The 18,405-nt window shown below is 47.4% G+C and overlaps 1 protein-coding gene across 2 annotated transcripts in view; it reads left to right on the top strand.

Moving 5' to 3' along the window:
- The first annotated feature begins 222 nt into the window (after window positions 1-222).
- Window positions 223-18,405, top strand: part of ZRANB1 (zinc finger RANBP2-type containing 1) — a 47,437-nt gene continuing 29,254 nt past the window's right edge. Inside the window, exon 1 of one of the 2 annotated variants that reach the window (XM_077258459.1) lies at window positions 223-477. The gene's annotated coding sequence lies outside the window, so the exon portion shown is untranslated. The remainder of the gene's footprint in view (window positions 478-18,405) is intronic. The other variant, XM_077258460.1, reaches the window with a different exon arrangement.

Here is an 18,405-nt window from a genome sequence, read left to right as displayed (position 1 = left end):
CACACCCATCTCCTCACACCGGGCCCCTCACACCCATCTCCTCACACCGGGCCCCTCACACCCATCTCCTCACACCGGGCCCCTCACACCCATCTCCTCACACCGGGCCCCTCACACCCATCTCCTCACAGCTACTTGTTGTTATTGTTGTTATTTTGCTCTAATGCCGCTGTGATGACGTCACCCTTCAGCCGCTTAAGACGCGGCTTCCTATTGGCCGCCAGCAGCGCGCAGCTCACCCAATCCCATGGCTCGCCGGCCCCGGGTGCAGGGTGACGTCACGCAGTTCCCGTCTGCTTTATTTTGCTTCTTCGGTCTCCGGAGCCGCCATTACAGGAAGAAAAGAACCGGACCCAGTCGAGCTGGAGAACTCCGGAGCGGGACAGAGCTGGGGGGACCGGACAAGCGGAAACCAGGGGGAGTCCGGTCCCGGGGGAGATGAACGGGAGGAGGAAGCCGGCAACGGGATAAAGCCAGGTGAGCGCCCGATGCTGCCCAATCTGCTGCCCGCACTTCATTAGTCACTTCCAGACACCGGAATCGTCTTCTGTGTCGCCGGCGGCGGTTGTGGAGGCCACAGCCGCACTGCGCATGTCAGTGATTAGCGTGTGAGCTCTTCGGCCCAGCGCCTGTGGTGAGGTAGCTCCTCCCGGCAGCTGGGGGCGCTATAGCCCAGATTGTGTGGTCTTTCCCCTTTACAGTAATCCTCACAATGGTGGCACATAGAAGTCCTTGACTTGTCCTCTCCCGTCCTGGGAGTGTTGTATTCAGCCCCTTCTCTGTATTTGGGTGACCCCCATTATAGCAGCCATTACCTCACCTCCCCAGACTTGCAGGCTTACCCTTGGTCCTGTCCCTTTAAATAAGGATGGCTATAAGAGGGTTAATCTGAGCCCTCCCCTCTTTTGAACTTGTAGTGGGTTCCTGGCCCCCAACTGAAAAGGACATTTGTGAGGAGTCGCTTCCCCAGCCAATGGGAATGGAGGACTACGACACAATGATGCTGATTGGCTGAGAGCTGTTGAGTGACAGGTTGTGGCTCCGCCTCTTGATGTCACCCTCCTAGTGTCCGTTTCAGTTGGATGTCAGGCGTTGTGTGTGACTGGTCCTGTGAGCTGTATAGTGGCAGTAGTAACACTCGTTTGTGGCGCCTGTCACACTGCGGATCAGATAAATGCTTGGCGGCTGCTGTGTGTCACGTATACGCGAGGGGGCGGCTGCCGTGTCACGTATACGCGAGGGGGCGGCTGCCGTGTCACGTATACGCGAGGGGGCGGCTGCCGTGTCACGTATACGCGAGGGGGCGGCTGCCGTGTCACGTATACGCGAGGGGGCGGCTGCCGTGTCACGTATACGCGAGGGGGCGGCTGCCGTGTCACGTATACGCGAGGGGGCGGCTGCCGTGTCACGTATACGCGAGGGGGCGGCTGCCGTGTCACGTATACGCGAGGGGGCGGCTGCCGTGTCACGTATACGCGAGGGGGCGGCTGCCGTGTCACGTATACGCGAGGGGGCGGCGCTGCCGTGTCACGTATACGCGAGGGGGCGGCGCTGCCGCGTGTCACGTATACGCGGGGGGGGCTGCCGCGTGTCAGGCGGGGGCGGCTGCCGTAACCGTATCTGGGTGCCATTAACCTGACATTAGTGTCATTGGCAGCGGCTGAGGTCTTGGCCTGCAGTTTGGTATGAGGGCAGCACGATTAACATGCTGGGCACAGACGAGTTATGTGTGAAGTCCACCACTGTGGTAAGAGATGAGGTCTGTGACCACTGACACCAATCACTGTGTTCAACAGTGTTGTCTGGTAGGACCACCAAAGTAACTGTTGGGGGATTCATTGGATGAGTAATTATTTATTGGGCTATGAAATGGGGTAGACCCGCCTGGAAAAAAAAAAAGTTGTTGTTTTTTTTTTATTTTTTTTAAGGCGCATATCTGATTAGAAAAAAAACCCTGCCCTTCCACTGCAGATTGCTTTAAAAACAAAACAAAACCATGCTACTTACCCTCCCTGGGTTCCGGGCTCTGAAGCTGTTACCGATTTCTGTTATTATCTGTGGTGCCGAGGCACGGCACTGCAACCAATCGCTGAGCTCAGCGACTTTGCCCTAGTTGATGGCATGAGCTACTGAGCTGAATGATTGGCTGTAGCTCTGTCTTCGTGGCATTAGGGCTGCTGACATTAACAGACACTAGGAGTGGCGGCGGAGACTCCCTGCTGGACCCAGTGAGGGTGAGTATAGTTCAACTGGGGGACTTCTTTTTTTTTTTTTTTTTTTTTTTTTTTTTTTTTTTTTTTAAGCTGGCTAGCCATACACATTGCATAGCCGTTGGCTGACGGCTATCTCTTGGTTAGACCGAGCATTCCTGTGTTTGCCATGAGAGGGGCGCAGCCAGATGGGACGAGCATTCCTAGTTTGTGGTTTTGGGGATTCGGAAGAGAGATCTCAGACGAACAATAGCTTGTCTTTTCCAAACTAAAGGATCGGACTACGGAATTCCAACAAAAGATCCTTTTGTCCTTTAAGATAATTTGTTGGGATTCCGCCTCACACATCAGATGGTCAGCCGATCCTGCTGAAATTGGAGGGTTCTGCCAACTTTTCTCTAAGGTGTATGGCGGCTTTTAGAACAGTTTGTGTTAGAAATGACAGGGTGTGCCTTAAATGTGTGATGCATCACCTTTCTCGACAACATGTTGTTCCACCAGGAATGGAGAGCAAATGCGTGGTTCTCTAATTTTACTTGAATGGGTCTTTAAAACAACTGCCTATCCCTGATCTTGAGGTGGATGTTGGTCCGACATCAGTCAGGTGTTAATGGCATCTCCTATGGGGGTAGGTAGCGCATGCTAGAAAACTGGTGCAGCGCAAGAAAAGCTTTGGAGAAGAAAAATGGGACGTTGCAGACCTCTTATAGCAAATGTTGTCAGATGCTAACAAACTTGTATGAGCTGCGTCCCCTTATCTGTGGTGTAAGTCACTTATTATATTTATGGGGATGTGTCCATAGTGGTAAAAGCTGTAATTTTGGCAATAAGAGCCGACGGCTCCGTCTAAGTGTTCGTAGTGAAGTAACGTTTCCCTCGGTCAGCGCTTTATTGCCGGACACATGAAGGTTATGGCCGCTTTTGTGCCCCTTTATGAGGGTGTTAGCTTTGCTGACTAGTGAGATTCTTCTGCTTCATGCTCCTGTTTACTCCCTGTATGAGACGAGCGCTCGGCAATCCTCGGCATATGATGCAACCCAGGCTAAATAACAGCCAGCGTTCCCTCCGATAACACGGAAACACGGGAGGGTGAAGCAGAAGTTCCTCCTGGGGCAGATCTGCGGAATAGTCTCTTCCACCTAGGATAAAACGTATATTGTTTGGTATGGAGGAATGACGTGTAACCCTAGAGTACAATGCCGGGACACGGGAGCTGGCGCTCGGCTGTCACCGTGCCCTGTGTTGACAGCCCCGTGTACATGGGGGGATGGGGACGTTGTCAACAGTGTTTTCTGCAGTTTCCACCCAGTCTGACCATTGTACAAGTGAATGAGAGAATTAGCAGCACATTGTGTGACCCCTGCATCCGCCTCTGTTATGCCGTCCGATAATGGCCGGTAACACGCCACCTTTCTTGCGCCCGCGGAGGATGGAGCGCCGCTTTGTGATTATTTGGCTTTTTATACTCTCGACTCTGGTCCTGCTGAAGTTCCTGATGGCCCTGTTTTTGCAGCAGCGTCTGTTATGATTGTAGGGTGACTGTCTTGTGACTCAACCGTTACTGCAGTCGGATATTTGCATTGTGCCGTGGGCTCATTCTGGTGCATACGTTATTGGAGGTGACACACTACGATGCGGGGACGTGGCGGCTGATGCCTGTCTGACTATGTCTTTAGTAGGTGTCCTCATCAGTGCTTGTATATGACTCTTCGCCTGACACTTCTCCTCCTGGAAATCTTGGAAACCTGGGTGCCAACCATGATGCAGGTGGTAGTATCGTTGTCTTAAGCCGCGTCTTCTCTCCGGAGAGCCGCAGGTACAGACACCTGGCTGCAGCGGGGATCATACAGCGGCGTGGTGTTTCTACATGCCCCCACAGAGTCGGGATAGCTTCACGCTGTGTCTCCGCCTCTGTGGCTCCAAAATAAGGAATTCACCCTTATTCCAATCAGATCTAGAGCATGCGGATTCGGACACGGATGGTGCCTGGCTTCAAAGACCTGCACTGCTGGAGAATAATCTCAGCGCAAAGTTGCATGTTTGCTAATTGAAACGTATGGCTCCCAAAATTACTGAGCGAGCGGGTGCCTGAAATATTCCAACGCGATCCGGATTAATGGAGAGGGCCACAAACGCACTGCCTCGTCTCCGCTGGCTGTGAAAGGGGTCCCAGCCCCGACGTTGGTGTGAGATCCTCCGCTGGTGCCCACATCGATCTGTCATTAATGGATTATCCTATTGTGGATGCGTCATAAGTGTTCCAGATGATGACAACCCTTTAATTGCTTGGAAGGTGCGCTACGTTGTTACTATGGTTACCATCTCTCCTATAAAGACTTTAGACACTTCTTTTAGTACATCTGTAACACAGGTGTAATATACTCCAACACTATGGAAATGGCTCTTGTAAATTAGCCTGAGAAGATAAAGGATCAAAATCCATAAAAAAAAGAACTTGTAGAAGTGCAAAGGTTCTTTTGATATCAGCCACCTGTTTATCAAGAGGTCAGGTATGTTGGAGGGAAGTGAACGCTTTTGTGGAGACACTGTCCATCTAATGTATAGGAAGGGGAGAGAAGGATCGGACATGTTACATTTCAATATGCCCTATCCTCAGTTTTTATAAAGGTGTCTGGCATTAGCTTATTCCCCTTTCCCTGTATGTTTATGGGGTTATACAGAGGAATGGTGGCAGCTAGAGGAAACCATCAGCTGGATCCTCAGTGTCTCGGCGGCTGCTCTGTCCCAGTACACATCCACGCCTGGTGGTAGAGTCTTATGTCCACTGGGAACTAATGAATTGGACATTTCCACATGCCCAGTCCGTCTTCCCCTTTTATCAGTGTGCAGCACTTTGGGAGGGGTATTTGATGTTCCTCTCTTGAGCCTCCGCGTCCATGGCGGTCAGCGCCTTCATTCATTAGAGTTGCTGTTTACATGGCTATTCCTGGCAGCAGAGCTCAGGCGTGTTAGTTGACATCTTTAGAGTTGGTGAGCGCATTTCCAGCTCTCCCTTCCCTCGGCTGCGGCAGGGTGTGGATTCACATCGCCCTGCAACATGGTGGCTGAATTCCACCGAGCACGGCCGTCCCTTCACACTTCTATTGCTGTCTGTGGAATGTCTTCTGCGTGCTTCTAAACTGCAGATTCCTCCCTTGGACGTCCTTCAGTCCTGTACACATTCTTGTGTTATGGGAGGAAGTGATCTCGGCCGGATCTGGTGCCAAACGTCTCCTAAATGTTTTCCTTCCAGGTTTGGTTGTAATCTGTACATATGTAAATAAACACGGGGCCATGTGTGACTGTGTAGTGGTGGTGCGGCCATTGGGCCCCGCGTGTGACTGTGTAGTGGCGGTGCGCCCACTGGGCCCCACGTGTGACTGTAGTGGCGGTGCGGCCACTGGGCCCCGCGTGTGACTGGGCCCCGCGTGTGACTGTGTAGTGGCGGAGCGCCCACTGGGCCCCGCGTGTGACTGTGTAGTGGCGGTGCGGCCACTGGGCTTCGCACGTGACTGCATAGTGGCAGCGCGGCCACTGGGCCCCTCGTATGACTGTGTAGTGGCGGCGTGGGCACTGGGCCCTGAGTGTGACTGTGTAGTGGCAGCGTGGGCACTGGGCCCTGTGTTTACAGATCAGTATAGTGGAAGAAAATCATAGAAGAAGAAGAAAAAAAAAAAAAAAAAAGTAAAGTTTTGCAAATACCAAGGCAAAATACACGTGTGAAAGTGTTCTAAGGCCATATGGTGCCATGTGATATTTCCTGGTTAACGCATTTTATTTTCCTCTTATTTTTCATCCTGCAATCTGTCTACTTACAGAAAAGTTCCACATATCTCCCAAAGTATGATGTGCAGAAGTTTGGTGCATTTCTATGGAAGCTTTAGGCTTTGTTTAACCCTATAGGCTCTGTGCACTATACCTGTTGATCTCGCATGCATCCTGGGAAGTGCGAAGTGGAAGTGAACAGTGCGTTGCCTTTTTTTTTTCCCCCTGGCCCTTGATGGTACACTGGTGGCCATAGGTCAGCAGACTCTTAACATCAGAAAGAGCCATGTATTCTGGATCTGTCTATTGTAGACCATGCCTCTGCCCAATTTTGTTTCTTGAGACTATCCCCCACAGAATTTTGGGGGAACCTTCCCCTGTGCTAGATCAACTGCAAAATTTTCTGCTGCGGATTTCGCTTCTGAAATGTTGAGCGCCTTTTTCTTTGCCTGATATCAGCAGGAAGCTTTGACTTGCTGCGGTTTTAATATCTGCAGAACTGCAGATTATTGTTCATGAAATCCCATGTGCCACTGTAATGCAAAAATCTTCTGTGGGACCTTGCCCTTAAGTGAACACTGGGGAGAAAAATACTTGCCTATGCTGATATGAACAGTCTCCTTCCTGCTTAGGCTACTTTCACACTAGCGTTGTTGGCTGTACGTCGCAATGCGTCGTTTAGGAGAAAAAACGCATCCTGCAAAGTTGTCCGCAGGATGCGTTTTTTTTTCCCCATAGACTAACATTGGCGACGCATTGCGACGGATGGCCACACGTCGCAACCGTCGTGCGACGGTTGCGTCGTGTTTTGGCGGACCGTCGGCACAAAAAAAGTTACATGTAACTCATTTTTGCGCGTCGTGTCCGCCATTTTCGACCGTGCATGCGCGGCCGAAACTCCGCCCCCTCCTCCCCGGACCTTACAATGGGGCAGCAGAAGCGTTGTGAGACTGCTTCCGCTGTCCACGTCGGGCATTATTTTCACAACGCACGTCGGCCCGACGCATAGCGACAGCCCCGTGCCAATGCTAGTGGGAAAGCAGCCTTATGGGTTTTCCACCAATTGTACAAACTGGGCTTTAGTCACACTCCCCAGGTCCAGCACAGAGTCTACACATATTGCCTGGTCAGGTTGACAGCGATGCCACCAATAGTTGAGCTCAGCAGCTCTGTCCGAATTGGTGGCACAAGCCGCTCGGATCGCTGCTTATTATTGATGTCACATCGACAGCGCTGCACCCGGACATCGAGAGCAACAACAGAGACGCTGTTCTGGACCTGGGGAGGGTGAATAAAGGCCTATTTGTTTTTCATATAAGGGGTTTTCTTAAACCAGAAAACTTCAGAAACAGAGCACAAACAAATATGGCACTCATCAGTCCAAAATTGCTTTATTAAGTGCAAACACAAGACAAAGGAAACGTGGAGTAAACAGTCTTGGATTGGTGCGTTCCATATTTGTATTTTGCGTCTGAAGAAACTACCTGTCGCTATATATTATTTTTTTTTACATAACGTTCAGCATTTGGTCAGTATTTTACATCGGTATTTGTAGCCAAAACCAGGAGTGGGTGAAAGATGCAGAAGTGGTGATGTGTTTCTATTATACTTTTCCTCTGATTGTCCCACTCCTGGTTTTAGCTTACGAATACTGATGTAAAATACTGACTGAATACTGATCATGTGAACATAGCCTTATATTGAGCACCGACTAATACCACGTTATCGCAAACCATTCTGACTGCCATTGATGTCCCCATTAAGCTAGCGCCGACTACTCTTCCATATGGGATAAATAATCCCTCTGACCCCAGTTTGGGTTTGTATGATAAAATAAGCAGCGGACAACCACATTAATGCTATTATTTCTGCCATGTTTGTGCCCTTTCCTTTACTAATCTGTAATTGAGCAATATAAGATGGAGAATTAAACCTGAGAATTTTTTAATGATGGCTTCTATAAATGAAAACGATGACTACAGCTGAATGAATGTAGCACGCTGCAATTTTAAAGGAATCTGGGTTGGATCATAAGTCGTTTATATCCGTCTGGGATGCCATCTGTCTGTCTTCCTGGTCCATAGGGATAATATTGGGTTTATTGCCCTCTACGTGCGTTTTTGGTGTGAAGACGATGCTTATTTCATGGATGTGTGGGTAGAGACTTGGCAACCTTGGTATGGGGGGAACTTGTGCCCATCCTACGTGAGGTCGGAACAGACTGCTATTGTCTTTAGACACCGTCCGTCCAGTCTGTGGTCACTTACTGGTGACGCCGCACCTTGCCGCCATGTGCAGGATTATTAGTAGTGTTGCCCTATATGAGCCTCGTATACATGCTGCTGGCAGTGCTTTTCCTCTGCCCTCCTTGCGTTGAAGCGTTGGGGGCAGGGATTGCAGACATTACATAATCTCACATGATGGAGCCTGGGAGCTGAAATACGTTGTATTTTATGGATGATTTCTCTGATTAGGATCCACCGCGCGCGGCATAGATGACTGACGCATTAATCTGCTCATGAGGCGTCAGAGGAAATCCTTTATCCTGCAAGGCTTATACCCAGCCATCCAATGCACAGCCGGAGGCTTTGATGAATCCCCCCCCCCCCCCCCAAGACTCTTGACAATAAAATGCACTTTGGATGACTTTGAGACCTTAAGATTGGGATTGCGTCCGTCCGTCTGTCTGTCCCCTCCGCACATGTGATCACCAGGTGACAACTGCGGGGAGATGTCTGCCGCCAGCGCAGGAGTTCTGAGAAAAGAACTTGATCTTGGAATGACTGGTCACTGTCGGCTTGTGTTTCACCCATCCGGAGCCACTTTCTCATCCGTGCCCGTTACTGAGCTTTAATTATTTAGCACATGCCACTGTATCCCTTGTTCTGTATTCTACGTCCAGAAAGGAGATAAACATGGAAGTGTTAAAATATATATATATATATATATATATATATATATATATATATATATATATATATATATATATATATATATATATATATATTTTTTATAAACAACAAATTTACCTCCTTGAAATTTCTGCAAGAAATCTTGTGTGTACATATACCTCTGTCCTAGGCTGGCTGGATGCATTTCTGATGTCTGTTCGACGTCCGATATGATTTTGTCTGACTAATGGGGGGTCTAGATAAAGGCGTGTAGCCAGGTACCTACCGCCTGGATATCGCTGGCGTCTCATTTTGGATTTTTTCTGCTCTGCCATTAAATGGGGTCTCCATCTTATTAAATTAAAGACATTTAACTACAATCTTTGTAAGTTATTCAACCTACTGCAATCCAAGAAACTCTATTCCAGGTCTTTTTTGGGTTTGTGTGACACGAGACAGTTTCCTGTGTCATCAGTGATGTGGTGACTGCTCCTATCAATAACTGAGCCAGCCCCCTTCTGTCTATACATCGGCTGTGACTGGGAAGGGGGCTAGCTTGGCTTTGGAAATGAGTAGACTGCCAGTCCTCTTCACACCCTGCTTCGGTCCTGCGGGGAACTGTGACCAGGGCGTATAGCTGAAGATCAGGGGTAACTTTCAGAACTGAAGGAAATGACAAAGTTAATAACTTACTATTTTATAGACAGTTTTTACTATTATTCTTTTAGCTGGAAAACCAATTTATTATGTGTGTGTAAAATGTGTACACACACACACACACACACACACACACACACACACACACACACACACACACACACACACACACACACACACACACACACACACACACACACACACACACACACACCTTCCTCCTCTGAGCTGCGTAGAGGTGACTGCAGCCGATCTCCTTGATGCCAGCTGTCCACAGATGATCTGCCGGGCACGGCCGTCGTAGCTCGCTCGCGTTGGTTGACCGGACTCCTGCAGTGGTTTACAGTTCTGTGTATTACGAGAAGATGATGCGTTTCCTTACTACGTTCTCCATTTCTTGGTTTCCCTGTGAAGGTGATTAAAGGGAACCAGTCCGCAGGGTTTACCCCTGTATTCATATTGTTGCAATTGTCTTTTTTACAGTAATTCCTCTATTCTCTCAATAGTACCTTTTTTTTTTGCTGCATATTATAATTAGCTGGACGAGTACAAGAGGCGTGCATTTGTTTAAGCCAATTCTGGTGATATCGCAGCCACAGAGAAGTGATTGACGTCCCAATTCCTCTGCACCTCCTCGCTGTGCCGGGGCAGCTTGCTGGGAATTGCTGTCAGACCTGTGAAGTAAGAGCGATGTGGCACATGCATGGAATTTGTGGTGAAGGGAGGAGCGGGTCATGAGTCCGTCATCGCAGCAACTGCTGATTGTTCTAAGGACCACATGAACAGGTGTTCCCCATGGAACAGCACTCTTATTTAAAGGGTCTGTTTTCAGAAGCGTTCCACTCCTCTCCCTCTTGACCTCCTGCTTTCCAGGGTGCAGTGCACTCCTGAAGATTGAGAGTCCGGTCTAGCAGTTTTGTTGAGCTGCCAGAGGGAGCGTTACCTCTGCAACATGGGAATCAGCGCTTCTGCTCCTGGGGGTGACTGGACATTGGCTTCAGCGGTCTCACAGCATTCAGGGGCTGCAGATCGGGTGCAGGTCCTCAGTACTCCATTAGAGCGGACTTCTGATGTGGCACAGTAGTAAAGGCTACAGCTAGTTAATGGCCATTGATTGGCTGCAGCGTTCCCGTTATCCAACAGTGTCACATCTCTCCTGCCAAGAATGACATCGCTGGAATGGCGCCGGTGTGGGAAGGGAGTATCCACTGCTTCTATTTTCTATGGGCCCTGAATTGATTAAGCAGGGAATATCTTTCCTCCCCCCCCTTTGTGCTAAATGCTTATTTTTCTTGCATCAAAGCCATAAGCCTCAGTGAATTTACTTCTGAACGACACTAATAGACCTTTGGGGAGGATGCGAGATGCGAGTGCAGGTCTATGTACCCTATAAGCTTTGTGTCAGACACATATAAACCGTTGCAGTGGACCCAAGAGAGCATGGGGGTCTCTTTGTCCCCGTTTGATTACTTTTGTGCCCAATGTAGTAATTTGTGCTCCTTGTCATTTCTGTAGCGGGATGAAGCAAGTGAATGACCTACACAAAATATTCTGAGCCCGCGTACCCGGATTATGATGGTGACGTCTGTACAGTGGGGCTTTCCGCCTCTCCCTTCCAGATCGTCTCCATTACATTGAACCTAATACAAAGCCCATTATCTGCGGGAGCGTTTTTAATGGGCGACTATATTTGGCTGCAGTCTGGTCTGATGCATCATTGTGTGACTTTACTGGATTGTTTTATTAATGATATCGGCTCTTTGGCAGGAACAGTTTTCCTAACATGGCAAATAAGGAAGTTGTGTAATTGGATTTTACACGCACAAAACTTTTGCTTTTAAGAGTTGGATAAACATTGACAACGGGAACTACGATTACAGGAGAAAACCCACACTGCTTATTGCATAAAAGCAGAGCGCTGTAATTTCCATTAACGTTTATTATTCGCTTCTAGGTGGTAATCCTGAGCTTACGATTTAACCCTGCTTATAGGAAGGAAGAGGAGAAACAGTGGGGCATGGACATCATGGCGTCCATCCTGAGCTTATGATTTAACCCTGCTTATAGGAAGGAAGACGAGAAACCGTGGGGCATGGACATCAAGGCATCCAACCTGAGCTTATGATTTAACCCTGCCTATAGGAAGGAAGACGAGGAACAGTGGGGCATGGACATCATGGCGTCCGTCCTGAGCTTATGATTTAACCCTGCTTATAGGAAGGAAGATGAGGAACAGTGGGGCATGGACATCATGGCGTCCATCCTGAGCTTATGATTTAACCCTGCTTATAGGAAGGAAGACGAGAAACCGTGGGGCATGGACATCAAGGCATCCAACCTGAGCTTATGATTTAACCCTGCCTATAGGAAGGAAGACGAGGAACAGTGGGGCATGGACATCATGGCGTCCGTCCTGAGCTTATGATTTAACCCTGCTTATAGGAAGGAAGATGAGGAACAGTGGGGCATGGACATCATGGCGTCCAACCTGAGCTTATGATTTAACCCTGCTTATAGGAAGGAAGACGAGGAACAGTGGGGCATGGACATCATGGCGTCCATCCTGAGCTTATGATTTAACCCTGCCTATAGGAAGGAAGACTGGGAACAGTGGGGCATGGACATCATGGCGTCCATCACTTTTGTCATTTAGTATGATAGTAAGCAGAGCAATAAATGTTAGTGTAACCCTTCCACGTGCACGGATGGTTTATTTTTATTTTATACTCAGCATTTGACAGAATGGACATGGGACCGTCTGCAGCGCTGCGGGGATAAGAGGCTTTGCCGCATGTGAGGAGCCGTGGGTGGTGAGCACAGATGAGCCAGAACTGTGGCCGCGCTCCCTTTCCAAATCAGCGTCGCTCCACTTGCAGCACACTGGAGATGGCGCTTATTCTGAGGACGCTGCACTGATTATATAACAGTGATGTGATCCTATGTAACCCCTGCTGTCCCATCACAGAGCAGTAAAATCAAAATGTGACCCCAAACTGTATACCCCCTTAGTGGCACCAATATGTCTTACTGACCTGAGGTATGAGAATAGCCTCCCCCGCACAGTGTGGAGGTTCTCTCTTTTTAACCCCATTGGCACTGTGTAGTCCGAATGGTTGCCATTGCAATTCACAGCCAAGTAATGGCCTCTGCCGGGTATAGGGGCCTGTTCAGATGTCGGCAACATTTAGGTGGTAAAAATAAAATGTTCCATTCTTCTGAAGGGTTAATAAACTACGGTACCTGACAGCAGTTTTTTATGTATTGAGGGGCGCTGTTTTTTTACAATGGTATCACCTTTTACAATATATAGTTTCCCCCAAAGTCACTTCAAGACTAAATAGGATTGTGTAAAATAAATAAATAAAAATAAATTGCTGTTTTAAAAGAACATTTTGCCGATGGCGCTGATGTAAAGCCGACATAAGTGAAATGTTATTTATTAGCTCGATGTGGTGTAATGATCTCAAGTAAGGGGATAATCGTTCCAAGTTTGAAAATTGGTACGTTAATTAAAAAAAAAAAAAAAAAATTGTCAAATTTCTGATTTCATTTTTATAAATAAATGTAAAGTGTTTTGACCTAAGTTTACCATTGTCACAAAGTGTAATGTATGACAAAGAAAAAAGCCATCTTTGAGTCACTGGGATACGTCGAAGCGCTCCAGAGCTATTGCCGCATAAAGTGACACTGGTCGGAGACGAATAATTTGGCTTGGTCATTATGGACATACGGTTACGTGGTGTACAATGTCCTCCCCTATTGCCCTCTGCACTGTAAATTAAAGGGGTTGTCCAGGGAAGAGAAATTCAGAAGGGAATGTCCAGGATGTTTTTTGGCCATATATGCCTGCCTATGTTTTCTGTCCAGTGGAGTACTACAACTCCGTTACTTCACTGGAGCTGAGCTGCAATACCAGGCTCTATCAATGCACAGGGGTGGCGCTATGTCCTTTGTGTGTGTGTGTTTTTTTTTTTGTTGTGTTTTTTTAAATAATAATTTTGGTGCCTTTAGTTTTGAGAAGCCCCAAAGTGTTGTATGGTGTTTGTTTGTTTTTGTTTTTTCTTCCCTCTCTGCACTTTTAATCCTCCTTTTGAACCACGGGAGCAAAATGAACATAAGTGGACAATCTCCTCCAAGAGAAGCCAGCCCCCATTTTTGTCTGATTTTACAATTTTGGAGACCACTCCACCACTCAAGATTTTTTTTCTTCTGCTATTATGAAAGCCAGCTGTCACTTAGACCCCCAGGGACTTATCCTAATGATGGAGCGCTGATCTATGTCCCCCAAATTGTCATGCCTTCCAGTTCCATCATGATGTCATCACACGTAGCCATAGCAACCGTCGGTGACTGATGCGTCTCAGCAGTCCTACATGTGGGAGCTAGAGCCGCTCGCTCGGAGACTCGTTTCTGGGGCCGGGAGCTGTCACTGTCTGGATGCATAAAACAGAGATGTTTGGCCTTAAAAGAAAAACCAGATCCCCAGGCGCTGCATGGATAAGTGCAAGAACCATCTTAAAAGCGGAGGTTTTATAGTGCAGACCTAAATAGGAAGGGGGCGAGCGGGCGTCTCTTCGTCGTGGATACTGGTTGCATCAGGTTTTAGTCATCGCAGTCCCGATGTCTCCATACTGAGGGGAATGATCTGTGTGAAAGGTCGGAATTCTCCAAAAATTGGAATGTGCTGCAAGATTAGTGCTGTTTACATGAATACTTTTCTTGGAGGGAGCACCCCATTATCTATCTAGCTCTATCTCCATTTATTCAGTGGTAAGGCACATGCCGGACCACCGGTTCATTCAATCAGGGACTGTGCACCCCTTTTCTGGTGATCTGTGGCCCCTCAGTGATTTTGCATTCATCACCTCTCCTGTGGATGGGTAGAAACTTATTTTTAGTTTTCAAAGTCCTTTATAAAGATTACTAGGCGATCAACTGAGTAACCTGGATTGGCTTCAGAAACCTCGAGGAAGCCGTTGTCAAACCAGATGCTTCACCCGGAGTGGGTGCCGGAGCGAGGGGCACGCTGCTTAGTGGAAGGGGCTCCCGAGTCTGTCCACTGTAGTGGAGGAAGCCGCCTGCAGAATGAACAGGTCTCCTCCTCTTTTAAACGTTTCAACAGTTTCCGAACCCTGAAGAGGTTAAAAGAATGAGCAAAAGACAGAACCTGTGCACAGCAGGGTCCTTTTCACATTGTTGTGCACCAAAGTCATTTTTGACAGCACCAAAAGCAGATTCTGGGAGGAATCCATGTGAAGATGTCATGTGCACATACTCTCAATAGGGCAAGCGACAAATGGCCCGTACCCTTCCGCAGGAGAGAGTGCTAAGTTTCCAGCCACACAACGCACTGATATAACTGGTCCATGTGCAGGGTAGATGGTGGGACTTCATAGCAGACACTTTCGCCCTGATTTCATGATAGCGTTTATTATTAATAGAAATATTATTATTGTCTGCTTTGCACCATAGTCATCTTTCCATTTATGCTTATTTAACGTTTTGGGTTCTTGTACACCGTATTTTTATTTGTCTATATTTTATCCAGATATTTTTGCGTCATTGATCATTTGCAGCTTTTCAAAAAGTCATGTACTCCAGTCCCCCTCCATCTAGAAAGATTTAAGGTATACCTGAAACTTTGGTGCAACTCTGCGACACTTTCTTTTTTTTCTGTAATGTGACATTTAGCACTTGAAAGTTGCTAAACAAGTTGGTTTTGTTGGCTTTGTGTTTTTTGTTTTGTTTTGCAAAATGTATTTTCTGTCCCTTCCCTCCTTGGAGACTACTTGGCCCTGGTTACGATGACTCCATGGCTTCGGGGTAAAAGTGATCCCTGTTATTTGTGTACAGTCTCTATAGCTTCATCTGTGTGCAGTGTATATATGTACATTAGGTAACGCTCAGCTGAACCTGCTGGCGATCCTTTGCATATAGAGGCCCTCCCCTGACAGACAGAACCCTCAGGCATGTAATTTTTCTATATATCTATCTATCTCTAGCGCCATCTTTTTCTGCAGTGTGACAGTATGGATCCTTAAAGTAACGGTTGTTTTATTTTCTTTACTATCTATCTATCTATCTATCTATCTATCTATCTATCTATCTATCTATCTATCTATCTATATTCCATATGAAATGAGAAATTTTGCAATATATCCTTATTGGAAAAATCAATTTCTTTCTCCTACTGGACTAAGAAATCATTCTCCATATTCTGAATTTGCAGGTAAAACTTGTCTTTCCCATAATGGAGATAGATGATAGTTGGTGCTCATAAAGTTCTATGGAGAACGGTAACTCGTTTCATGAGAACTTGCAGCAGAATGTCTGTGTCGGCCTCTAGTTCCTTCCTTCACCATTGAATATTAAAAGCACCAACTTCCATCTCCTATCTCGGTAATGGAGAAATCTGTGTCCACGGAGGAGAAGATCACTCCAGAAAGAGAAGGAAGCAGATTTTTCTAAGATGTTACAAAGTTTATTTTAACTTATAATATTGATTTATGAAATAAGTTGCCATTATTTTCATAGTATTACTGTACTATCCCAAAAGGACCAAATTTAAGGAAACCAAATCTCAGCATGTTTTTAGGGTGTGAAAGGAAGCGGTAATGGTGGTCAGGTGTTGGTCTCTGCCGCCCCTTCGTGCTGCAGGGTGACCGGGTTAACCCCCGTGGTGCTGTGTATAGGAGCGCTAGTAACACCAGTGTGTTACGTTTTCCAATTCATAGTTTTCTTGTTGCTACTAAGGTTTGTTTCCTTTTCCCGCTTTGTGCGAGGAAAGTATTCCTGCTGATTTCCCGTCTCTATTTAGAGATCAGGGATTGAGATCGCTGCTCCGTCGCTCAGCACAAGCCGCCGCCGAGGTCTGGCAACCAGGATGTAGGGGGCCATAAGCCGAGCAGGGCGTATCTTGGGAAAGAAGGGCAAAGAATTTTCATGTGTGTGTGTGTGTGTAGGAGACAAGGCAGGATATTCTTAGGGCCTTGTCTGCCCGTCCCTACACATCCCTCCATGTATTCTGACTGCTGATCCATGTGTGACGCTTCCACGGCTCATATGAGGCTGTCGGTGCGAGTCACGAGACCTGCGGTCAGGATGCGGATGAGCAAATATGGCTGCCATACGGTCATGTCAACTTTCCGAAAGAGAGGCGTGCGCTTTTTGTTCCAGTCTGTGCAACAGTTGCAAAAATGTGTACAATATTCTTGTTATAAAGTATACATGGGACTTTATCTTAGATGTGATATACCTCGCTGACTGCACCACTGCTATATACAGACATGTCCACACTTGGCCACCCCCTTATATAAATGATCAGGAATATTCTTGATGTCAGGTAATGTTAATCATCTACAGCGATGCGCCCGATTCTTCAATTGCCCCATTGCGAGCATTAACTGTGAAGAACCCCGAACCTCGGCACCTGCGCTCCTTACATGGCAGGAGTGGGTAATATCGCCTTTTGTTTGCCAAAATATTATTTGTTGCTCCTTGGTGACTTTGATTTAATTTTTTTGTTTTTTTTTTTAAATGCCTGCACCTCTCAAACTAGTTCTGCTCACTAAAAAGAACATTTCAGCTTCTTTAAAAATGGTAACCTCCTCTTGGAATATCCCTCATAATCCTGTGCACTCAGTAAATGGAGCTGAGCTGTAATACCAGACATGACCTATGGACAAGAGTGGCACTGTGGAGATTATAAGGAAAGGATAGTCCTGCTGTTGTCTGGCAGGCTGGTACTGAGGCATCATGGTAACGGTAGCACATATAGATATATATAATTTTATGTTTACACGGCATTTGATCACAAGCAGCCAGGACCGTGGGTTGCAGGGTAGTAAGCTAAAATGCTACATTTAATAGACCAGCAAGTGAGGGAGACTTGATCAAAAGTTGTTTATGCTAGAAGTCCATATTGACATAGAGGAGCTGATACTGACAACAGTGGATTACTATTCATCCAGCTGTCCTAGTGGTCGCCTGCAGGAGTAATGTTGCAAGGTCCAGCTTCTCTAGTGGTCACCTACAGGGGGAATGTTACATGGTCCAGCTTCTTTAGTGGTCATGTGCAGGGGGGATGTTACATGGTCCAGTTTCTCTAGTGGTCGCCTGTAGGGGGATGTTACATGGTCCAGCTTCTCTAGTGGACGCCTGTAGGGGGGATGTTACATGGTCCAGCTTCTCTAGTGGTCATCTGCAGGGGGGATGTTACATGGTCCAGCTTCTCTAGTGGTCGCCTGTAGTGGGGATGTTACATGGTCCAGCTTCTCTAGTGGTCATCTGCAGGGGGGATGTTACATGGTCCAGCTTCTCTAGTGGACGCCTGTAGGGGGAATGTTACATGGTCCAGCTTCTCTAGTGGTCATCTGCAGGGGGGATGTTACATGGTCCAGCTTCTCTAGTGGTCGCCAGCAGGGGGAATGTGACATCCCAGGCTTTCACATGAATGGCTCCTTATAAAGTGACTGTCAGGTCTAGCATGTAGCGGGGGTCCTAAACATTGGCACACCCCCTGATAGTGTAGAAGTACAGGTGTTATTAGGCTTGGTGACTAATCCCTTTAAATAAATCTACTTCCACCCTGGGGAATAAATAGGATCGGGGCTAACCTGTGGTGAACTTCCCTTATATAACAGGTCATGGTGCTGTTTGCTGGGGCTGCTGTGTGCTGGCACATGACTCCTCGCTGTATATCTGAGCTCTGGAATTTGTGTTCTGCTTCAGCTCCCAAACAATGTAACCCGAGTAGCAGAAGCTTTATAGGAGCCTGGCTTGGCCAGCGGCAGCCGCAGGGTGCGCCCTTCCTTCTCAGGCCTCTGTAACAACATAAGGAGCTGTGCACAGTCTGCCCGCAGTGTGATCATTCTGTATGTGGT

Source organism: Ranitomeya variabilis, chromosome 4, assembly GCF_051348905.1.
Source record: "Ranitomeya variabilis isolate aRanVar5 chromosome 4, aRanVar5.hap1, whole genome shotgun sequence".
NCBI lineage: Eukaryota > Metazoa > Chordata > Amphibia > Anura > Dendrobatidae > Ranitomeya > Ranitomeya variabilis.
The sequence above is the reverse complement of the archived record's forward strand: the minus strand, read 5'-3'. Positions and strand labels throughout refer to the sequence as shown.